We start from the raw sequence: 25,440 nt of genomic DNA on the forward strand, positions 1-25,440 counted from the left end.
CCCATGTTCTGTCTTCAGTACCTGAACCGCCGCTCATTAGTGCAGCGCCGGCCGCATCACCTCATGCTGACCGCACACACACACACACACACACTTGTCAGGAGGGTGGCAATGGCTATATTACACAGCCGCAGGAGATCAGAGAAACCGCTCATCACTGCCGCTATTCTCCTGAATGCTGCGATCGATCAAAGCTGAACGCAGCATTCAGGAGAAAATGAGAAGGGTGGATCCCTGTGAAGTGATTGAGGGTCATACCATATATGGGCAGAGACCCCTAGGTCCATTGAAGGACCCCAGGGCTGTCTTACCATATTTCCTGTTAGGGCATACTTATGTCTGTCCTAACAGCTGCCTGTGTACTATCCGTATATTGATATATGCCAGTACATTAAAAAGTTTTAAAAAAATAAATAAATAGTAAAAAAAATAAAAATATATAAAGTAAAAACCGCACACATTTTTTACAACAAACTTGTAATGAAGTCTTGATACATAATACGTACACATTCGGTATCGTCGTGACCGTAATAACACATTTATAGCGTCATTCATGTTTATACGGTTATAGAACTGCTTTCTTTCACTTATTAATGTGAGGCACATCACACCTCACGCCTCACATCAGTAAATGGAAGAACTTTTTATCTTATTATTATTGTTGGCAAAGTATCGTTTTGGTATCGAGTATCGCAATACTGCAAGAAGTATCGGTATCGAAGTCCAAATTCTGGTGTCCTGACATCCCTACACTAGTGTTTAGCTTGGCACAAATGTCATTTATGAGGCCCCAGAACACGGATAAACAAGTTTACTTTATGTCGAGAGAAGTGAACAATTTTGTACGGAAATATACACGGCCCGTTACACCTATTCTTCAGGACTACGTCAGTCTTATATAGATGAAGCACTGGGACACGTTTATAAACGGTTCCCCTTTAAAGGGAATGTGTCGCTAGAAATTATAATTTTTTTTTCAGTTAAACAGTTAGTATATAAAATGATTAGACATTGTTTTAATTTTTTCACAAGTCAGGAAATATAAATTAGATTCTAATTTATAACATTTCCATGTGCAGGTCACTAGAGGGAGCAATTCCCAAAATTGCAGCATTGGCATGTGATAAAGCAACCTCATTGATGTATGCTGCAAATTTGGAGTAGACACACTCGCTCTAGCGTCCTCACACAATCCCCCCTCCCTTCTTCTAGCTAGTGCCAGGAGAAAGGAGGGGATTGAATGTTCAAACCTCCTAAAATGTGTGCCGCCATTTTCTGAGCGAATGCACAGTGTAGGATTAGATACAGTGGTAATCAGACAGTATAACACGAACATACACGAACATAACTTACCTGCTCCTGCCGCCTCCGCTCCTATTCCTTGCTCCTTCGCTTCCTTGAAAATATGGCCGGATGTCGTCATCTTACTGTCCGGCTGCGGCTTTTGGTCCACATGAAAATGGCGCCGGATGTCGCTCTACCAAAGACCTTCCTTTTGGTCTGTGTGGGAGCGGCGCATGCGCCGCTCCCACACAGACGGCGTACACTATAGTGAATGGAACGGCTCACGTTCGCATTCTCTATGGGGATGTATGTGCCGTATTCCATCTCTGTATGTGTCGTTAATCGACACATACAAAGATGAAAAAAAAAATGGCAGCCCCCATAGAGAAGTAAAAGAAGGAAAAAAGTAAAAAGTACAACACAAATAAAATGTATTTTAATGACATACTAAAAGCAATTTTAGATATATATAAAAAAAATTTGTGACACCTTCCCTTTAAGACACCATTACATACAACCATAAAATACTGGAGGAATAAGAAGCACCCCCATATCTGCCGACAACAATCCTGCATACGTAAAGTTCAGCAACAAGTTCCTAATTCACACGCTGTAACCATGGAAACCCCTTCACTTCCCAGAGTAAAATGACGCAGATGCCAAATGAAGCGACACTGTTATTCCCAACCCCTAAATGAGCGCACATTCCTTCACACTGCACCGCCCGAGATAAAGCAGCCGTCCGCCATGACAATACCGGCACAACGGAGGCCTATAATGCAGCGGCAACAGGCTCTCATATTATAGGGGGGCAACGACAATAGGCAGCTTGCTGCCCGAGGAACTGATACGCGAGTAATGGAGCCCAAGCCACGCTCCTGCCGCTCACCAGGTGGAGGACCAGCGATCCCAGAAGACAGTAGAAGTGAATGCATGTCTCTGCTGGAGTCCAGCGCTGTCCCAATATCTGACACTGCCACAAGTCTGCAGACTGGCAAGACAAGAAAACACTTTCCACCACAGTCCCACTATTACAATTATTCATCAGGGAGACCTTCAGACTCCCCAGTGCATAACCCAGTGATGTTTGCCAGGCAGCCGCGCAATATGTTGGGGCATGCTTAGCAACCAATTCTGCAGCCAGTAGGTGCCACCGGCAGATGCCCACGCTGAAGTCAACAGGAAAGCTGCTAACATGTATTGTTTCCCGTCACCAGAGACAGGAAGATTGTCGCCAGTAGGCAAATAGTGCAATAGTAGTTGGCATATTCTATATATTTGTTTTTTTAAATCCGAATTGGGACAAGCACGGAGAATCATTAGGAAAATGGAGAGGCACTAGATCTACTGGGCAGATATTAAACATGCCCGGATGATAGCGGTGACTGGAAAGCATCTAGGTGTGACTGACACACACACACACACACACAAATAATGTGTATGTCTTGGTGGGGTACAATTTTGGATTGTTATGGTTGGGTGCTTGCTGTCTGCTGTTCAATTTTTTTTATTATATATATATATAATCTCACTTTAACCCCTTAATGACCGCCGATACGTCTTTTTACGGCGGTCATTAGTGGGCTTTATTCTAGAGCGCCGCCAAACTACGTCGCTGCTGTAGAATAAAGTAAACAGAGCAGGGAGCCGTGAAATCTCCCTGCTCTCAGCTGCCAGAAGCAGCTGAGGGCTGGGGGCGTCCCTGCTCTGCCGGGTGAGATCGATATTAGTATCGATCTCACCTGTTTAACCCTTCAGATGCGGTGCACAATAGCGAGCACCGCATCTGAATGGTTTTGGAGAGAGGGAGGGAGCTCCCTCTCATCTCACTGACACCCGGCGATAAAATCGCCGAGTGTCTGTGTCTTCTATGGCAGCCGGGGGTCTAATAAAGACCCCCAGGTCTGCCTGGAGCGAATGCCTGCTAGATCATGCCGCAGGCATGACCTAGCAGATGCCTGTCCGTTTTAAACGGACAGGCAGTAATACACTGCAATACAAAAGTATTGCAGTGTATTATAATAGCGATCGGAGGATAGGGAAGTCCCCTAGTGGGACTAGTAAAAAAGTAAAAAAAGTTTAATAAAGTTAATTAAAAAAAAAAGTGAAAAAAAAAAAATGAAAAACCCAGCTTTTCCCCTTACAAAATGCTTTACTATTAAAAAAAACTACAATAAAGCAAAAAAGTTACACATATTTGGTATCGCCGCGTCCGTAACGACCCCGACTATAAAGCTGTTACATTATTTAACCCGCACTGTGAACGCCGTAAAAAATAAAATAAAAAACAAAGGAAAAATTGCTGTTTTCTGTTAATCCTGACTTTAAAAAAAATGTGATAGAAAGTGATCAAAAAGTCGCATCTACTCTCAAATGGTACCAATAAAAACTGCAAGTCGTCCCGCAAAAAACAAGACCTTATACAGCTATGCCGACGCAAAAATAAAAAAGTTACAGCTCTTCGAATGTGACAATGGAAAAATCTAAAAAATGGCTTGGACATTAGGGCCCAGAATGCCAGCAGGGGGAAGGGGTTAATGCATCAGCAGTCTGATCTGATGTATGAATGGATTGTTGCTGTGCAACCTGTAATAGGGATAGTATTATACAGAGTGCCAGCACCTTGTTCACACATCAGGATTTCAGGGGAACGGTTGTTGCTCTTCAAAAAAATTAATTTAAAAAAATCGTTGACTCAGGAACAGCAGCGTCAATCATTCTCCATCACTAGAAATGTTACTATGACATCAATATCTGATCAACGGGAATCCACTAAAAACCCATGTGGTCCAGAGAATGAGATTTTAATGCGGGTGGGTAGGTAGTCGTACACACACGGTCGTATTCCATCATAGTAAGGGCTTATTTACACGAACGTGTAATACGTCCGTGCAACGCGCGTGTTTTTCACGCGTGTCGTACGAACCTAGGTTAGTCTATGGGGTCGTGCAGACAGTCAGTGATTTTTGCGCAGCGTGAGTCCGCTGCGTACAACTCACGACAGGTCCTATATTTCTGCGTTTTTCGCGCATCACGCACCCATTGAAGTCAATGGGTGCGTGGAAATCACACGCACCAGAAGGAAGCAGTTCCGTGGGACACGCGTGATTCGCACAAGAGCAGTCAAAAGTATGTTTGCAAACAGAAAAGCACCACGTGCTACAAACAGTGTCATAATGATGGCTGCTGCACGAAAAGCACGCAGCCGCACATCCTATGTGATGACACACGGAACTGTTAAGTGCCTTTTGCGCCCGCAAAACGCACATGCTCGTGTAAATCCGCCCTTAACGTAAGGAAAAAGCTTAGGGCAAAAACCCCTTTAAATCAGGGTTGCAGATGCATCGTAACTTCGATACTGTGCACCCTCAAACGGTTTAATACCATGATTCCATGTATTACAATACTAAGCTGTGCAGCCGCACAGCTTAGTATTGCAATACATGAATGTAGTCAGAGCAGGGCTGCATCTGTGTGATAACATTGCCCCGCTCCTGAGAAGTGCGTGCGGTCAGCATGATGTGATGCGACCAGCGCACTGCAGAACACCCCCATGGTTCTGTCCTCAGTGCTTGAACCGCCGCTCATTAGTGCAGCACTGACCGCATCAATTCATGCTGACCGCACGCGCACAATTATTGTCAGGAGCAGGGCAATGGTTGTATTACACAGACGCAGCCCCGCTCCAACGGTGGAGATCAGAGAAACCTCTGACCTCCGCTGCTATTCCCTTGAATGCTGCAGTCAAAGCTGACCGCAGCATTCAAGGGGTAAACGAGAAGGGGGATCACTGTGACACAATCGAGGGACATACCATATATGGGCAAACAGTCCAGGGTCCATAGAAGGACCCCAGAGCTGTCTGGCCATATTTCCTGTTGTTAGGGTATACTTAGATCAGTCTTAACAGCTTACGATCAGTGTATTCATAAATACCAGTACATTTGAAGTTTAGAAATAAAAAAAGTAAAAAATTAACTAAAAAGTAATGTTAAAATTATTATTTTTTTTTACAATAAATTAAAATAAGTCCCAATACATAAAATACACATTCAGTAGCGTCACAACCATAACAAATTTATAGCGTCATTTATGATGTTTACGCGGTTAGAAAATAGAATCTGCTTTCTTTTACTTATTAATGTGAGGCACAAGATATTATGTATTCTGAACCTCCATGTGTCTCACATTAATCCCATCGTGTACCTTACACATTAACCCAATATTGTCAATTATAACTGTGAGGAACGTGATGGGGTCAATTACTATTAATGTGAGGCCCATTCAAAATTCATCGCACCTCGCATCAGAAAACGGAGGAACTTATTTTTTTTATTATTATTGTTGGCAAAGTATCGTTTTGGTATCGAGTATCGCAATACTACACAAAGTATCGGTATCGAATTCCAAATTCTGGTATCGTGACCACCCTACTTGGAACACAAGACACAGACGAGTCCGTGTGACAGCTACAGGTAAACAAACCTCTTGGAAAGTCGTCCTAAGAAAGAAACGAGACCCAAGACAAATACTCCAGGAACAAATAAGATTTCCGTGGTGCTTCACTATGAAAGGCGTTGTCTCCGTTGAGCGATCCCAGAACGGAGCACACGTAAACGACGTCTCTGCTCGATTCTAGCGGTGTCCTACTTTTAGTGTCAGGGAACTGGTTAAATGAGAAAGGGCAAAGGCTTAGAAAGCACAATGACAATATCAAAGTGGCACCAAGATTAAAGGGGTTTATGTCCTAGCTGCAAATGACAACCCCCCGCAGCCCAGAGGAATACACCACCACTAGAGGCCAGAGCCCTGCGAGGACCATCAACCCCACAGAAGAACGCACGACCGTTACACAGGGAGACCGAGGGTCTAAACCCAGCAAAGAGCCATTACCATCCAATCAAAATGATCTTCTGAAAACTGGAACCATCCCGACACACTGTTACGGATGTAAACGCTCCTGTGCTTAGATTGTTCCCAGTTAGAGAAATCTCTGAGCAGCGCCAAAGGGGTTTAACCAGAGACCTGACATTCTTGAAATCAGCCACGTCATAATCTCACATGTATCTATGAGCAATCAAGTCATCAATTACCCCGGATTTCTTCTTGAACCGTAATTGGAAACATAGAACCTGAAGCCACGTGCACAAACCCTACAGAGCGCTCATCTGACCATAGGATGAAAATAAAGCAAACACCACAGGACACCAGGGTTTTGCTACGAAGGAAATGAATAAGTTGCTCAGTGCATCCTGTTTGGGCCAGAACGTGTATGGGGTGCTCTTTAACCCCTTCCCGCATTATCACGTACATAGGGATGCACGATGCATCGAAACTTTGATACGGTTTCGATACCGTTATTTAATGTATTTCGATACTTAGCTGTGCGGCCGCACAGCTCAGTATACTAACACATGAATGTATGAGAGCGGGGCTGCGGCTGTGTGATACAGCCACTGCCCCGCTCATGAGTCCTGACATGTGCGCGCTCAGCATGATGTGATGAAGCCAACGCTGCACTGATGAGCGGCGGCACTGAAGACAGAGAACATGGCGGGCGCGCTGCAAAACACCCCCATGTTCTGTCTTCAGTATCTGCGCTCATCAGTGCAGCGCCGGCCGCATCACCTCATCCTGACCGCGTGCACACTTACTGTCAGGAGCGGGACAATGGTGGTATTACACAGCCGCAGACCCGCTCTATAACGGCGGAGATCAGAGAAACCTCTCATCTCCGCCGCTATTATCCTGGATGCCGCAATCAAAACTGACCGCATCATTCAAGAGGAAGTGAGAAGGGGGAATAACTGATGCAATTGAGGGACATACCATATATGGTATCCATTGAAGGACCCCAGGGCTGTCTTACCAGATTTCCTGTTAGGGCATACTTAGGTCTGTCCTAACAACTGCCTGCGTACTATCAGTGTATAGATATATACCAGAACATTAAAGTTTAAAAATAAAGTAAAAACATAAAATATTAAATTTAAAAAAATACATATACACCTTTTTTTACAATAAACATTAAAATAAGTCAATACATAAAATATTCACATATTGGGTATTGGCGTGGCCGTAATAACCTGCACTATTTTTTTGCATCACTTATGATGTGTACGCTGTAAAAAAATAAAATAAAAACTGCTTTCTATCACTTATTCTGAGGCACGAGGTGCGATGATGAATTTAACCTCCGTGTTCCTCACATTAATAGTAATTAACCGCATCATGTGCCTCACACATTAACCCATTATAACTGAGAAACATGATGGGGTTAATTACTATTAATGTGAGGCACATTCAAAATTCAATATCACCGAGCGCCTCACATCAGAAAATGGAAGAACTTTTTTTTTTTTTTTTATTACTATTCGCAAAGTATCGTTTTGGTATCGAAATCGCAATACTACACAAAGTATCGGTATTGAAGTCCAAATTCTGGTATCGTGACATCCCTAAAATGCAGTCTGTTCGCACATTCCCATGTGCATGTACGTGATGGAGATCGTGCGGGCACGCGGGAGCCAGGCTGTGACGGACGGACAGCCAGGCTCCCGCTGCAACGGCCGAGATTGAAGAAACCTTCAAATCTCAGCCGCTTAACCTATTAAATGCCACGGTGAATAGCAACCGCGGCATTTAAATCTATTGACAGAGGGAGGGAGCTCCCTCTGTCACCCATCTGCGGCCCGCAAATGCGATCGCCGGCCTCCAACGGGTTGCCATGGCAGCCGGGGGTCTAACAAAGGCCCCCAGGCCTGCCCTGGCTGTATGCCTATTAGGCACGGTGTAATAGATTGCCTGTCGGTTTTACATGGAGAGGCAATAATGTTTGGTATACTAATAATACCAAAGCATTATATCTGCGATCAAAAGATCGCATGGTTAAGTCCCCCCCAGTCAGATAAAGTTTTTGAAAATATATTTAAAAAAACGTGAATAGTAAAAATAAAATAATTTTTTTCCATAAAAAGTTGTTTGATTTAATAAGTGTAAAAAAAAAAAACATGAAAAGTACACATATATGGTATCGCTGCGATCGTAACGACACAAAAAATAGTGAACGCCGTACAAAAAAAAAAAAAAAAAAAAAAAAAAAAAAAAAAAGGCAAAATCACTTTCTCCATTCCCCCACGAAAAAAATATAATAAAAGTTAATCAATAAGTCCCATGCACCCCAAAATATTAACAATAAAAACTACACCTTGTCCCGCAAAAAACAAGCCCTCGTATGGCGATATCAACGGAGAAATAATAAAGTTGTGGCTCTCGGAACGCGGTTATGCAAAAATTAATTTTTGTTTAAAAGGTTTCTTATTGCGCAAACGTAGTAAAACCAAAAACCTAAACACATGTGGTATCGTCGTAAACGTATCGACCCATAGAATAAAGGTAACATGGTATTTAGACCGCAGAGTGAACAGTGTAAATTTAAAATGCGAAAAACAATGCGGAAATAGCATTTTTTTTTTTTTTATTCCCTTCCCGCAAAAAAAGTTTATAAAAGTTAAGCAATATAATATATACACCAAATAGTGCCATAGAAAAACATAACTCGTCCCGCAAAAAACAAGCCCTCATACGCCTATGTTGACGGAAAAATAAAAATGTTTTAACTCTTGGAATGTGAAGATGAGAAAAATAAAAAACTAGAACGCTTGGTCATTAAGGCCAAAATAGGCCTGGTCGTAAAGGGGTTAAAGGGATTCTCCCATCTTATCCACAGGATATGCCATAAATGTCCGATAGATGCGGGGCCCGCACTTCTCTCTAGAACGGGGGTCCCCTGAACCCCGTTCTACCTTGCTCTGCCGCTTCCTGATTACATGGTCGGGAGTTACGGAAACAGCGTAGTTCGCTGCGCTACGCTGTTTCCGTAATTCCCGACCGCCTAATCAGTAAGTGGCTGGAAAGCAGTAGAAGCCGAGCAAGGTAGAATGGGGTTCAGAGGACCCCGTTCTAGAGATAGGTGTGGAACTCGTATCTGTCAGACATTTATGGCATATTGAACTGATGAGCAACGTAAGAGCATTTAGGTGCAACGGTAACGACCCTTGTTGAACCTAAATGCTCATTAGCATAAAGTTAATAGAACTTATTTCTCTACAAAGGAGGCAGAAAATGGAAATAAAACGCTAGAAACAGGAGGTCTCCTCCACAATACCCTGGTACTAGTTTAACACGGACATTCTGGTGACTCATTTAAAGACCACGTATTAATGCTGCGTCCAAATCTGTGCTGCACGTGCTCAGTAGTGACGTTTCTCCTCTGAAGTACGGGGGAGCAAGTTCACTACGGGGTGCAGGGCCACTCCATCACTTTGGTGGCCCCAGTGCAAAAGTTTAATGTGGACAGACTGGAGCGCTGAGGGTTAATATCGTCTATGTTCCCAGTGATCGGGCCGCACTGAGGGCTGTAGTGTCCTATAATTATCACGCGGTCTCCCGCTCTGCCGCACAACCCTCCTCCTATATTCCCGTCCTCCCTTAGGCGCCCGGCCAATCTGCTCAGCTAGTTCAGCACTGCAGCACGCTGCGTTCCTTCTCCGTCCTAGCCCGTCCGCCAAGGAAACGGTCTCCCTGACAGCCAGGAACCTTGCAAAGTGCTTAGCGGCGCCGCAGCGAGCTGGACGCCGCTGAACAGAACTACAAGAGGGAGAACCGCCAGACTGACACAGGAGGGAAGACAGACAACCGACGAAAAGTGGAGGAAGCAAGGAAAACAGGACGCACAGAGAAAGACGCACAACAAGGCCGCTCTCCCCGTCTCAGGAAGTCCACCCCCAAACCCCGTTCTCAACTCTGTCTGAAACTGGTGCCACCGCCATGGGGCACCTATGGTTCCTATCCTATGGTTAGATCATCCCTGCTAGAGAGGACCGTTCAGGGTAAGTACTTACGGGACGCGATTGTGGGCACGGTTGGCCGAATTCTCGGCCAGCGCTCCCATACAAAGCATGGGAGGACGTCACGTAAGAGATAGGACATGTCCCATATTTCGCGGTACAATTCTACGGCCCGGACACCTAAACGGGAAGGTCTCCGTGGACAATAGAAGTGAATGGGTCCGTAATTGCGGTCCGCAGCTACTGACATTTTTACGGTTTTGTGCATGGGGCCTAAAGGTTTATTTTAATCCCATTCAGACTTGCACTTGATTTCCAGGAGATATATATTTACCTGAGTGCACACTGTTCTCTTACAACATTATCAACCACACGTACGTTATACACAGCGAGCAGACGACCGCCCTTATACATCAGCCCTACATGAAGGAGTCAGAAGTTTGTCTTGTCGACTCCACAGCCGTGCTCTGTGAGCTGAGCAGCTGGGACTATAGACTGACACATTGTAGCAAAATATCAGGACAGGAGACAGCTTTGCTTGTGCGTTTAGCTCACAGAGCATTCCCGAAGTCGGGTTTACACATCGCGTATTTGTTGAGGAATTTCAGAAGCAGAATCTGCACCGATATCGCCCATCAAAGCACAGTACAACGTGGGGGAATGTAGTTATAACCAACCCCATTCACTTACAGTGTGATAAACAAGAACGTTCCTATTCATTGACTGCAAGCAGAGTTTTTGACAACAGTGAAGAATTTTAAACAAAGTATTAGAAAGTTGCAGGATTATTTGCATAAAACTAGAAAATCCCTGGCGCTTATATCTGGGTATGGACATTCGTGAGAGTTCTCATGTCCAGAATAAATCCAAAACTCAAAGAAATGGTTGTCAGTGACAAAATATTGGGGTCTCCATAGTAAAGTTTAGGGACAACTTATGATACATTATCTCTAATAATTGGTTCTTGCGAAGTGGGGCAATCAGACAGGTAAATGACACAAACCCTTTAGGCCTTGTTCACACGAAGCAGATTCGATGGAGATTTTCCGATTATTTTGTGCCAAAACCAGACTTGGATCCAGGAGAGGAGCTCTAAGACCTTCCTTTATAGATTTATTCAGTCTAGGTTGCATTCCTTGTTTTGGCTTTAAAAAAAAAAAACACATGCTAAATCTGCAGTGTGAACAAGGACTTAATCGGAGCGCGGCCGTGCTTTCCAGCAGTATTAAATAGGGGCAGTTCATGTAGTACGTGAATGGCTTGAGGCTGCTTTTGGGGAGGGGGGACACTGTTCATACACCCCAATAAGATTGGACAACCTCTAATATATAGACAGGAAAACCTAAACATACCCGTCTGAAACATTACCATTAGACTATTAGGCCTTGTTCACACAGAGTTTTTTGCAGGCAGAAAAATCCGATTTTGACCTCTTTGCCACGTTTTTTGGCTACGGACATTGAGCGCCGCTTGAAAAAAATGCAGCGAAAACCGCTTTCTCTGCCTCCCATTGATGGCAATGGGAGTCTCAGAGACGGAAACGCCCGAGGGGCATGAAGCTTCCTTTTCCAGCTAGCGTTTTTTTCCCACTTGCGGGGAAAAAAACCGCCTGCGCCTCCCACTGAAATCAATGGTAGGTGGTTTCGGTCTTTTTTGTGGCGCTGTTTCTTCGTCAAGAAACGCAGTGTGAACAAGGCATTACATTGGATTAACAAATCAACAGCCAACATGGCAGAATCTTCAAGAGAAAACAGATCAATGAAAACGAGAGAAAACCAGGAAAATTCTCGGACATGGAACGAGCACATTAAAGTGGGCGATGTCAGGAAGCATTGACCGCTCTCTGATCTGGACGCTCAGGATATGCCATGTGAGGCTTTATTCACACGACCGGGTATAGAATCAGACGTGACAAAACTTGTCCTATTTTTTCCTGGGCCGTTCACAAGGACTGATAAAAAAAAACAAAAAAAAACGGTGTGTGAACAGCTCCATAGATGTGCATTGATTTTAATGCAGCCTTGTGACGTCCGTTGAAAAAAAACAAAACACGTTCGTTGCACATCCGATTATCTCGGGCGTCTAAACAGGACCTAAATCTGCTCCAGATAGCACCAGGGGATGAAGCATTTCATAGACGGACCAACAGCAGCTCACGGTTTATGCATTTTTTATTTTACTATTTCAACCGAAAACAGAAAAACTTGACTGGATAAAGTTTTTAACAAGAAATACAAAAAAAATGGCCCTGTACTCGTGCCCTTAAAGGGAACCAGTCCCTCTGAGAACGCAGCACGTTATAGAGGAGCGGAGCAGTTATACATAGTTTGGTGGGGAAATATTAAATATAACTTGTAATTTATTCATTTAAACCTCTGCTTTTTCTGGGCTTCAGTGTTTAGTGGGCGGTGCTAATCACTGATCGTCAGAATTTCCAGTATGATCGAGCCTACAGAGCTGTCCATCATTGAGTAGGACCGCCCACCGGACTCCTAAACACAGAGAGAGAGGGATTTCGATCTATCCTGATCCTTTGTTCTGGAGATCAGTGCAGATTCCAGCGTACACAACCCTATAAATGTTATTTCCTGCCTTGTAACTGAAGGTGGAAATCCCCTGTAAAGCCTCTTGGTCACGGGGGATGTACAGAGTCCAGTATGTGCTGTACAAAGTGAAACGCGTGTGATTTGCACTGGTGCTAGGAAAAGTCTGTAACGCCGCTGCCCTCCATGGAACTAAGGATTTAATTATGGAAAGAACAAGCGGCCAAAATAGTCAGATCAAAAAGTATGAAGACTCTCAGGGGGCGGGGAGCATCTATGACAGGGGATTTTAAGAAACCTTGTGCCAAAAAACTAAGAAGAAGAAATCAGACTCTTCGTAACATACCGACCATTGCAATTCTCCTGCGTTCTGCCACCGCCGCCACTTATTCAAAATTCAGCATGATGACATCATGCATTATGTCACAGGAGGTGACATCACTGGCTGGCAGCAAATGATCACCAGTCGCATGATGTCATTACGGTCAGTACATGGTCATGCTGGATTCTAAACGAGTGGGGGGGGGGGGGGATTTAAAAAAATAAAAAAAGGAATTAAAAAATGCAAGGAATATAACACATAAGGCTTATTATAAATCCTGGCAAAACCCCTTCAATCTGACCAGGAAATATACCGGAAAGCTGCGGACACTGCTCCGTGGTGACCGGTCTCCCGGCATTTGACAATCCAATGTCATAATGTCCGACAAGGATAAACAGATTTTTAATAGCAGAAATATAAAAGTTTTCGGAATCAATAGCAAACGACCCAAAAAGTTATAGCCAATATGTAGCAGCATTGACTGCCGGACCCTGGGACCTGCCAGCCCCGACCTCGAGAACGGAAAAGAAACGGACGTTCTCATGATCAGTAGAACTGGACTCATTCTGCAGAATTCGGTGGGAAAGCAAAAACTGGAATAAAATACCAGCAAAAGGGGGTAAAAAATAAAAAATTAAACCATTTACCCCTAAAAAACAAAAAAAGGAAATAAAATTATCTGTCAAAACGGAACCGCGGACTAATCCCAGGAATAAAACGCCGCCGCCATGAATGGATCCATCTAATGATAAAGAGAATAACCCAACCGGACACGGCATAAAAAACAAGGACTGAGGTGACCCCAGAAGAGACGTCCGAGACCCTGCACAGAAGACCAGACGCCAAGGATCACAACACCCAACATCCGAAGTAGTGCAGCAACATCTCATAGCAAAGTATGGAGTCCCACAATGCACCTGCTCCATGACACCGCGACCGCCGCGGGTACAAGAAGCTCACACTGTGCGCCAAAACAATGTGATGCGAGGACCACCAGAGGGAAAGTTGGGCATGGCACAGGTGAGAGCTAACTACATGACGACAGGCCTCTCTCCGCTGCAGAAATCTAAACTCTGCTACATCACTGATCTCAGAAGACAAGCAGCCGATACATGGACATACATTTCTTCATGGACGGTGACCGCCGGTGGGGAGGGGACGGACTGATAGAAATATATAGGAAGGAACAACAAACCTTTTGCTTCTCAATAAAATGAGATCAAGAAGGTAAAGCGAGGACGGCGCCGGTGCCACAAACGTCGGGATCTTCACACAGGGCAAAGTGATGGCAGATAACATCCATACATCCAGCGTGCACCGAGTCCTCCTGCAACAGCAAAGTACAGGCACGTCAATCATCAGCCCCCAGAGGGAGATACTGGGGGTTATACTGCTGCGGAGCTCCCACCTCATTACACTTAGTTATGATCAGCTGGTGGAGTGACACTAGTGTAACATTGTGTGGCCGCCGTCTCCCTCATCAGCTGGTGGAGTGACACTAGTGTAACATTGTGTGGCCGCCGTCTCCCTCATCAGCTGGTGGAGTGACACTAGTGTAACTTTGTGTGGCCGCAGTCTCCCTTCCCTCATCAGCTGGTGGAGTGACACTAGTGTAACATTGTGTGGCCGCCGTCTCCCTCCCCTCATCAGCTGGTGGAGTGACACTAGTGTAACATTGTGTGGCCGCCGTCTCCCTCATCAGCTGGTGGAGTGACACTAGTGTAACATTGTGTGGCCGCAGTCTCCCTTCCCTCATCAGCTGGTGGAGTGACACTAGTGTAACGTTGTGTGGCCGCAGTCTCCCTCATCAGCTGGTGGAGTGACACTAGCGTAACATTGTGTGGCCGCCGTCTCCCTCATCAGCTGGTGGAGTGACACTAGTGTAACATTGTGTGGCCGCCGTCTACCTCATCAGCTGGTGGAGTGACACTAGTGTAACATTGTGTGGCCGCAGTCTCCCTCATCAGCTGGTGGAGTGACACTAGCGTAACGTTGTGTGGCCGCCGTCTCCCTCATCAGCTGGTGGAGTGACACTAGTGTAACGTTGTGTGGCCGCAGTCTCCCTTCCCTCATCAGCTGGTGGAGTGACACTAGTGTAACATTGTGTGGCCGCAGTCTCCCTTCCCTCATCAGCTGGTGGAGTGACACTAGTGTAACGTTGTGTGGCCGCAGTCTCCCTCATCAGCTGGTGGAGTGACACTAGCGTAACGTTGTGTGGCCGCAGTCTCCCTCATCAGCTGGTGGAGTGACACTAGCGTAACGTTGTGTGGCCGCAGTCTCCCCCATCAGCTGGTGGAGTGACACTAGTGTAACATTGTGTGGCCGCCGTCTCCCTCATCAGCTGGTGGAGTGACACTAGTGTAACGTTGTGTGGCCGCAGTCTCCCTTCCCTCATCAGCTGGTGGAGTGACACTAGTGTAACGTTGTGTGGCCGCCGTCTCCCTCATCAGCTGGTGGAGTGACACTAGTGTAACGTTGTGTGGCCGCCGTCTCCCTCATCAGCTGGTGGAGTGACACTAGTGTAACGTTGTGTGGCCGCCGTCTCCCTCATCAGCTGGTGGAGTGACACTAGTGTAACGTTGTGTGGCCGCCGTCTCCCTCATCAGCTGGTGGAGTGACACTAGTGTAACGTTGTGTGGCCGCCATCTCCCTCATCAGCTGGTGGAGTGACACTAGTGTAACGTTGTGTGGCCGCCGTCTCCCTCATCAGCTGGTGGAGTGACACTAGTGTAACGTTGTGTGGCCGCCGTCTCCCTCATCAGCTGGTGGAGTGACACTAGTGTAACATTGTGTGGCCGCAGTCTCCCTCATCAGCTGGTGGAGTGACACTAGTGTAACGTTGTGTGGCCGCCGTCTCCCTCATCAGCTGGTGGAGTGACACTAGTGTAACATTGTGTGGCCGCCGTCTCCCTCCTCTCCGCAGTCTCAGATGCGGCTGCCGCCCGGTAGGAGGCGCTGTGCTGCAGTTCCTGCCTCCCCTCCCCCACAGCCTCGCACAGAATGCGCCCCCTACAGGACTGTGGTGGCCATGTCTCCGGTGCATGTTGGGTGGGGGCGGTGTTATTTGTCACGACTGTCCGGGCAGGGGAGACAATGCTCGGCCGCGGTGCCGGGAGGCCTTTGTTCTATACAGTACAGACAGTATATGAAGTGCGGGGGGCAGCATGGCTACAGGCAGGAGCGCGCCTTTTTTTTACAGCAGTCCGGAGGGGGCAGCACTGCACCCGCCCCCAACATTAACCCCTTCCCGGCCTCGGCCGCGTTGCTTTTATACACAATCCCCCCCTCCCAGAGGTGTTAACCCTTTCAGCGCCATATATCACACGTGTGTGCGACAATTTACATGACAACAATGTGACCGGATGACAGGGATCACATCCCACCAGGCCCATATACATCCCCTATAGATGACGGGGCCCCTGTATACGGAGGACACGGTGTATATATATGTACGTCCTGTATACGGAGGACACGGTGTATATGTACGTCCTGTATACAGGAGGTTCTGTCCCTGTAGTATATATGTATACATCTCGGGAGGAGGCCCCTGGTGTCCGGTGTGAGGTGAATGTCCCGGTACAGTCCCCCTATATCCCGGCCCTCTCTTCTATATGTCCCCTGTAAGTCCCGATACACCGGACCCCCTATATGTGCCGGGCGTCGCTCCCCTTCCTTCCCCCGGGGGGCCCTCACGTACCTTCAGTTCTTGGGGTGTCAGGGTCCGGGCTCCCCCTCACCGGCCGGCAGGGAGGGGGTGGCGGGGCCGGCGGGAGATGATGGTGATGAGGAGGAGGATGAGGCGGGAGCCGGCGGCCGGGTTCCTCCTCCAGACAATACACGGCGGCTCCGATCCTGCCCTGGCCAAAATGGCGTCCGAGAAAGATCGGATGTGGCGTCAGCGGCTCATTAGCATGTGGGGGGGACTCGTTGTCCGGGCGGGGGCGAAGAGAGCCCGGGAAAACACAAACCTGTCCGGCCTGGCGGGAGTGGAGGCTCCCGGGGTGACGGCTCTCTCTGTCTTGGTGCGGGTGGAGGGACCTCTTTGTCCTAGCACCGAGAGCGGGAGAACGGCGACGGCAACTGCACTCTGTCTCCAGTAGGGGGCGCCTCACTCTGACGGAGGGATACGAGGAGACAGGGCCGAAAATCACGGTGGAGATGTTCACTGTGTGGTGTTTTTTTCTCACTTCTCTTTAGCATATCCTTCCGCTGCCGGGACTTCATTCTGGTGCTGGTCACATGGTGTTGGGTGCTCAGTGCTGCAGCCATGCGGTCAGGGCGGGGATGGCAGGCTCTGGGCCCCCACTTCCTGCTTTATGCAGCATGCAGCTCACACAATGGTCGTCAGTAGAACTGCCTGGGGCCCTGACTGCTGCTCCCAGACTGACCAAGGGGCCCCACTGATGGTCAGGGGCCACTGGAAATATGCAACCACCAACACCACTGGTTAATAACCAACCAGACCTTGGCCAAGACTAAGGCCTAGACACCCATCTTGAAATCTTCACCCATTTGTGTAGCTGATGCGGCTCTTCTTAGGGGTCTTAGATGCGAGTCATCATTCGGGTAATGAGTGAGAACATATTGGGCAACTGGAAACTTGGAAATTCAAATAAATAATTTCATGAATTCTTGAGTCTCTTTCTCTTTCCTAATCAAAGACTGAGATTAAAGCTCCTTAGCACCAACATCCGTGCCACGGCCCCAACATCCATACCACGGCCCCAACATCCATACCACGGCCCCAACATCCATACCACGGCCCCAACATCCATACCACGGCCCCAACATCCATACCACGGCCCCAAGATCCATACCACGGCCCCAAGATCCATACCACGGCCCCAACATCCATACCACGGCCCCAACATCCATACCACGGCCCCAACATCCATACCACGGCCCCAACATCCATACCACGGCCCCAACATCCATAGCACGGCCCCAAGATCCATACCACGGCCCCAAGATCCATACCACGGCCCCAAGATCCATACCACGGCCCCAAGAGCCATACCACGGCCCCAAGATCCATACCACGGCCCCAATATCCATACCACGCCCCAACATCCATACCACGGCCCCAACATCCATACCACGGCCCCAAGATCCATACCACGGCCCCAAGATCCATACCACGGCCCCAAGATCCATACCAAGGCCCCAATATCTATACCACGCCCCAAACAGCCATACCACGGTCCAAACGTCCATACCACGGTCCAAACGTCCATACCACGGTCCTAACATCCATACCACGGCTCTAACATCCATAACACGGCTCTACCATCCATACCACAGCCCCAGCGTCCATACCGCAGTCCTAACATCCATACCAAGGCCCCAATATCTATACCACGCCCCAAACAGCCATACCACGGTCCAAACGTCCATACCACGGTCCAAACGTCCATACCACGGTCCTAACATCCATACCACGGCTCTAACATCCATAACACGGCTCTAACATCCATAACACGGCTCTACCATCCATACCACAGCCCCAGCGTCCATACCGCAGTCCTAACATCCATACCACGGCTCTAACATCCATACCACGGCTCTAACATCCATACCGCGGCTCTAACATCCATACCGCGGCTCTAACATCCATACCACGGCTCTAACATCCATACCACGGCTCTAACATCCATGCACGGTGCAGCACCTAAGCCTCAATGGCTTTGATAACCCCCAATTTCATAGGATCCATATAATTCTAGAGTAAGCGCAGGTAATTATAATGATAAGTCATTGACTCTCCGCACCTGCTGTACTCTTATATGCCCTAGCACCAAGGACATGTTGGACAGACCACCCCTATGACATCTTCACTGGATTGGAGCTAAGTCTGTGACTTTCGGAGTGGCCTCTACTGGTAACTTTTCCCATAGAACGCAATAAAGGGTTTGTATGACATTAGAAAAACATGGCTGGTTTCTTCAAGACACAGCGCCACTCTTGTCCATGGCCATCTGTGGTATTGCAGCGGATCTTCTATAGGATGGTAGGCGCTGTCCTCCTTGGAGATGAAGTTGTAGAGTACGAACGAGCTTGTAATTAGCACAAAATCTCTGAAGTGATGTAATTATCCGTAGTCTTCTATTCAGTGTCCTCATTATCTTAGCTACAGCCAGAGTCATCTTTCTGTCACTTACAGCGCTCCCAGCGATGATGATGATGGTGTGATCCACGCCGTCATCTACCCTCCTTACTTGTTTCACCGATGTTAGAACCAATTGAATGATTATCTCCACCTTCACAACCTGTTTTCTTTTTTGTTACAATGTATCTATGATTAAAAAAGAAGCAACTTTGTATATAGTCCATTACAAATCTCCTATTATTTTGTGTGTACAGCTCCTATGCAGGCTTATGTGTCTCCATGGTAACAGGCAACAAACAAACCTTGTATAGTCTGATCCTGCTGCCATAATACCATTCATCGACCCCCTAATTCTTACTAACATTAGGTTAGCCTTTTAATTTTAGATGCAATAGGTGCACGTGGCACGGCAGGCACAAGAGAAAAATATTCAAAATCTTATCCAGGTGGTAAAAGATGTCCAGATCTCCTCCCCAAAATACATCCATATACCTGCGTCACAAGGCTGCAATATATCCCACTGTATAGGTGGCCAAGAACTGCAAGTTTTTCCGGTAAATTGCCTCAGCTTTGCGATGTAGTTTAACCCCATGTGGCCTGTACAGGTGAAGCACATGGTGCTACTGCTGCTACCTGTACGGGCCCCTCTATTTACATCATGGGTATTATATGACACTGTTCATAGGAGCGCTGTTTGGCATAATTAATTTGGGCACTCTGGCACTATTCATGTGGGCACTCTGGCACAGCAAAGTCAGCATGAACAGTTTTTGCAGGTGGCTGATTTCTTTAGGGTCCCGATTCCGATTAAAACAATTTTGATTTGGAATATTAACATTTCTTTGTTTTATTATATTGCAAGAAAAACTTCTGTCGGGCGAGTACGAAAACGACTCCAGACCTCCTGCGACCTTCTCAATATAGGTAATGGGCCAAACCAAAATGTCTTCATGTCAACAGTCGTCAATCATTTTCTCATCCATCCGCGCGCCGGTTTCCTAAATTGGTCATATTTCTAAATGTGCACCTTTGTTTTTATCACACCTGACGGTGTATTCATGTAGTGTTATGAAGACAACCCCTTCATTAGGACAATGGACGTCATGGGGCCCCCCACTCAGTTCTGGCAGACCGAAGCTACTCATGTAATATAACATTTCCTCTGCAGCAGTCGCCGGCTGCGGAAAAATCAGCCGTATAAGTGGCGGTAGGAGTTGGACCCGCGGCGATCAGCTGATGACACGACCGCTTTAAAGAAACAGAATTGTCAGCAGGTAACGCTACTTCGTTGCACAATGGCAATAAATCTTTAGTATCAATTATTTTTTATTTTTTTTTAAAAATCACAATTTTTATTCTTACAAATAGACAAAATCCATAGGAAAAAAACAAGTAATAATTACATCCATTTTTATTTTACTCCCTCTTATATACCCTCCCCGAGCCTGGCACAGCATTATGATTCAACACGCCCAACCATGGGCTCCAAGTTGGTCCATGTTATTTAAAGAGGCAAAATATATTTTATGCCAAAACGAAACAACCATTTTGACCGAGGGTCCGCGTTGGCTGGTTCATCGGCTGATCGTTGCAATGATGGGGAATGAGTGATCACATGAACACTCGTTTGCCGGATAATTGGTCCGTGCGAGGTCCTTAGGTTGGTCTTCCTAGCCGCTAATAATAATCTATATATACCCAATAAATGTTACAGTTTTCACTATGGTAGAAGAATACAAAATGTGATATTAAATCTGTATCTATATTATGAAGTTCTGTCATTTTCTGAATATCACAAGACCAGTAACGTCTTCATTTTGGGCAATTGCAAAGAAAATGGATCATCGCTCCTTAGGAATTTCAACATTTAGGAGACAGAGACAAAACTCTAGAGCCAAATGTATCCAGTAGCCTTGTAGAACGTATAGCTCCATATAGCAGAGCCAGATTTAAGAATCTATTGGAGATGGAGACTCGGACATCCCCAATATTCCTCACCAATTCTCATCCTAAACAGAACCACAATCATCTTCCTATTTTCTTTTCCGCTCTAGAAGATTTTCGTCATTGAATAAGATAATTAGAATACTTAGAATTCCCCCTCTCTGATTTTGACGTTTAAAGATTATGTCAAAATTATTAAATGATTTGAAAAAAAAATTATTTTAAATTTTGTTTAAATAATGCCGATCCCAATGGCCAATATTTATAAAAGGATTTAGTTTTAAGATTAAATTCTACTTTCATTTGTGCAAATTTTTTTTTAAAAATCCAATATACAATTCAGATAACAATATGAAGCCTTTGGACTGTCAATCATCTAATCCAGGGAGTTTTGGACATTCTGGGATTTTATTGGTGAGTAAATAACAGGAATAATTGTCGCTTTTTCTGAAATAGATTCCAAACATAATAGATCCGAGATAGAGTTGGACGTTAGTCGCCATTGAAGATGTTAAATTCTTCACTCATCACCTGGCATAAAAAATGGACTGGATCCTGGGACTTATTACAGTCCAAACCCTCAATTTCTTAGAGTTTTCAAGATCTCTGCTTGCTGTCATTCAATAACAACCTTTATTGTGTGCCTCCAGGGAATGAAAATCTGCCCTGGTCATGTGAGAACACAGCTGCAGCCCTCGTTACAGCTACAGTATAATTGTCTTGTCAGGAGTCGAGCATCACATTACTACGTAAACAAGGTTTCTATTCACTGGCAGCAATCAAAAATTTGAAATAGTCAAAAAGACATTAGAAAGTTGCAGAACATTTCAGGTAGCCAGTAAACTTTATTTTCTGAATCTGAAGGACTCCTTTAACGTTCCTATGCGTCATTAACTGAGGACCGGAGGGAAGGAGGAGGTAACGCTACAAATGTGACAGTCGTGATATTTAACATCTGCCATGAATGAAATGTCAATTGTATGGAAAATTTGCACAATAATGTTATTTTAGCCTATTATGGAAAGTGTTTCAGCCTCCAGATATAGGAAAATGTGATGCACGGTATTTGCTCAATGTGTGATCTGTGTGCCGCATTTAAAGGGCCCAAGTCCAATAAAATGTGCATTTGCTCATGAATATTCATGTTATGTTCATAGGCAGCCATCTTGGAGTTATAGAGCGGAGTCTTCTGGTCACTTAGTCACCCACCAAGTATTCCCTGACATTTCCCTGCTCATACTCCCTCTTCTCTTTATTTCTGTGAATGTTACTCTTATGTAACTCCTCTGTGGATTAATACTCAAGGGGAAGGCACCGAGGTAGAACACCCACATGACAGCCCACACCTATACAATAGGTTTCCCACGTCTAATATACACGACCACATCAAGGATCTTACATTATTACATGGCTTGGTGGTGGGTGGTATTCCTGCTGCTGGACCAGTGAAATTCTAACCTCAGGTCCCTCGTAATCCAACAGATCAGTGTTTCTCCAAATCTACCATCAGTTGTGATTGATCATACTAGGACATGCATATTAGATGCCGTTTCCTTGGCTCTGTCTGTTGTGGAAATCCCATGGATTTCATTAATTGCTATGCAAAGAGTAAAATCCACGACTATTTCCACACCAAAATCTGCATGTAACACGTGGAATTTTAGGCCGGTTTGTAAAACCTAGCCCAAGTCACACAAATACATTCCTGTTGTACGTATTATTCCTCCTGTCGCACAATTCTGCAACTTGCTTGTAGCTCGTGCATGTTTTTGGGGAGGTCTGGGGCGAACCCTCACCGTCAATCAGAATCCACAGGCGCAATGTTCTGCAGCCCAGCGATCACCCCCTTACAGATCACAGCATCCTCAGCGCAGGGCCCTGTCATTCATATCTGCCACCATGCACAGGTGCAATGTTCTGCAGCCCAGCGATCACCCCCGTACATGAGATCACAGCATCATCAGCGCAGGGTCCTGCCATTCATATCTGCCACCATGTACAGGTGCAATGCTCTGCAGCCCAGCGATCACCCCCGTACAGGAGATCACAGCATCATCAGCGCAGGGTCCTGCCATTCATATCTGCCACCATGCACAGGTGCAATGTTCTGCAGCCCAGCGATCACCCCCGTACAGGAGATCACAGCATCATCAGCGCAGGGTCCTGCCATTCATATCTGCCACCATGCACAGGCTTGTCTAATTCAGTTCTGTCTGTAAATCTCTGGATGTAGTGAAGGCAGAAGTGACCCGGGGACTGGGAGAAGTAGAACGTGTGCCCCCTCCAGCCTCGCTGCCTGCCATCTCTTAGGCTCTGTTCACACGCAATCTCAAAAACGTCTGAAAATACGCAGCTGTTTTCAAGGGAAAACCGCTCCTGAATTTCAAACGTTTTTTAACCCACTCGCGTTTTCCCGCTGTTTTTTACGGCCGTTTTTGGAGCTGTTTTTCTATAGTCAATGAAAAACGGCTCAAGAAGTGACATGCACTTCTTTTTCACGGGCGTCTTTTTACGTGCCGTTTTTCGAAAATGCGGCGTTACAAAACGCCCCGTCGGAACAGAACGCCATATTTCCCATTGAAATCAATGGGCAGATGTTTGTAGGCGTTCTGATTTTTCAACCGTTTTTCGGGACGTTTACGGCTGAAAACACTACGTGTGCACGTACACTTACGTTATACGTTCCAGGGCACTGACCAGACGCCGCCGGCCACGTATCGTCATTGGTTTATTATAGATGGCGGACTGGAGCACACGGTGTATTCTTCGGTCTCTGCCGGTTATTATCGTCTTTGCTTCCTGTTGGAATTTTACCCCAATTGAAAAATGGAAATTTCTTGCGAACGGTCATCACATTTGGGGAATATAAAGAAAATCCTGGGGAAGAGAAGTTACAGAACGACACCGCTGATGACGGGGGAAAAATGAGGTCCTATTATTTGAATCACTCATATACATTAGGGTGTTAATTCGATGCCTAAATAATAATAAGTTAGTGCAATGCCCCACAATGATCCCGGCGGGAGGGCGGTTTTCAGTAGGTGAGCGCACTGCTCCTCCATCGATTGGCTGAGAGATATCATGTGACTAGTATCCATATCTTCAACAAGAACGGTAACGCCTCCCCGACAGTTGGTGGGTAGTAGTATTAAAGAGTAAGGGTCCTCGTACACGGCCGTTTAGCGCTCTTTGTTATGGTATGTTTACACGCTTAACAAAATACGGCTGACGGAGCTGTTTTCAAGCAAAAGCAGCCGTTTTTTAATCAAACTCGCGTTTTTACGGCCGTTTTTGAGCTGTTTTTCCATTGAGTCAATGAAAAACTGTTCCAAAAACGGCTCAAGAAGTGACCTGGGCTTCTTTTTACGGGGCGTCTTTTTACACGCTGTTTTTAGAAAATGAGGCGTTAAGAAACACCCCGTCGGAACAGAACGCCGTATTTTCCATTAAAATCAATGGGCAATGTTGGTAGGCGTTCTGCTTCCGATTTTTCAGATGTTTTTCGGGACGTTTACGGCCCGAAAAATGTCCGACAATAGGTCGTGGGAACATACCCTTAGGCTGAAGACGGACTCAAAGTAACAGAACTTCAGCCTAACGCTGAGCGACAATCACAGCTGATGGTGCAGGGTTCTCAGCTGGGTGCTTCTGCCCCTCCGTGTCAGCGACAGTAGGAGTCTCAGCACCCCGACCCACCCATCAAAACTGCTAAAATATTTCTAGGACATATCCAAAGTTTTTTTTGAGCATGAATCGCTGTTTACGCTCCTACTGGATGCCCTTAACATTCTAACATATTTGAATTCCTCATTTTTAAGATCTTTGCTTGTTGTCAGTGACCGGATGTCAGTGTTTAGAGGCAGAAAACCCGTGTACATCTAATCCAAGAGCCGTCGACTTGTAGTGGGGGGAATGTCTCAGGACGGGCGTTTCACAGACCAGTATTAATACTAAGAAAGTCGGAGAGAAAAGCTTCTTAGTAAGTTTAGTGTCCGTACCCCAGAAAGTGGAATCTACGCCAGCCGTGAGATTCTGGCGTAAATTTGTCAGGTGACACCCCCCCCCCCCCCAGTCCCAATTAGAATAGTCGTTTGTGCTGCGAAAACAGCACAAAAGTGTCAATTTTTTTAATATCAAATTGCAACTTTTCTACGCCATAAAACCGCCGTAGAGAAGTAAATTAATTACCCCCATCGTCTTTTAGTTACGGGACTGTTCATGACACAATGACTAAGGTGGTAGTGGTGGGGGGGGGGGGCTCTGTGTTCCCAGTTCACGTTGGGTCATAGATTTCTTGCCAAAAACGAAAAAAGCGTAAAAAAAAACCAAAACAACAATTTTTCAAATTTACATATATTTACAAAATATTTCATTTATCCCCCCCCCCCCCCC

The 25,440-nt window shown here is 46.0% G+C and overlaps 1 protein-coding gene across 2 annotated transcripts in view; it reads right to left on the bottom strand.

Moving 5' to 3' along the window:
• ADNP (activity dependent neuroprotector homeobox) overlaps positions 1 to 17,217 on the bottom strand; it is a 33,694-nt gene extending 16,477 nt beyond the window's left edge. Inside the window, exons 1-2 of one of the 2 annotated variants that reach the window (XM_075846550.1) lie at positions 16,967 to 17,217; positions 14,194 to 14,325 (exon numbers count right to left, since the gene is read on the bottom strand). The gene's annotated coding sequence lies outside the window, so the exon portion shown is untranslated. Of the gene's footprint in view, positions 1 to 14,193; positions 14,326 to 16,695 lie in introns of both variants that reach the window. The other variant, XM_075846549.1, reaches the window with a different exon arrangement.
• Between the last annotated feature and the right edge of the window lie 8,223 nt (positions 17,218 to 25,440).

The sequence above is a fragment of the Rhinoderma darwinii genome, chromosome 13 (genome assembly GCF_050947455.1).
Source record: "Rhinoderma darwinii isolate aRhiDar2 chromosome 13, aRhiDar2.hap1, whole genome shotgun sequence".
Lineage (NCBI taxonomy): Eukaryota > Metazoa > Chordata > Amphibia > Anura > Rhinodermatidae > Rhinoderma > Rhinoderma darwinii.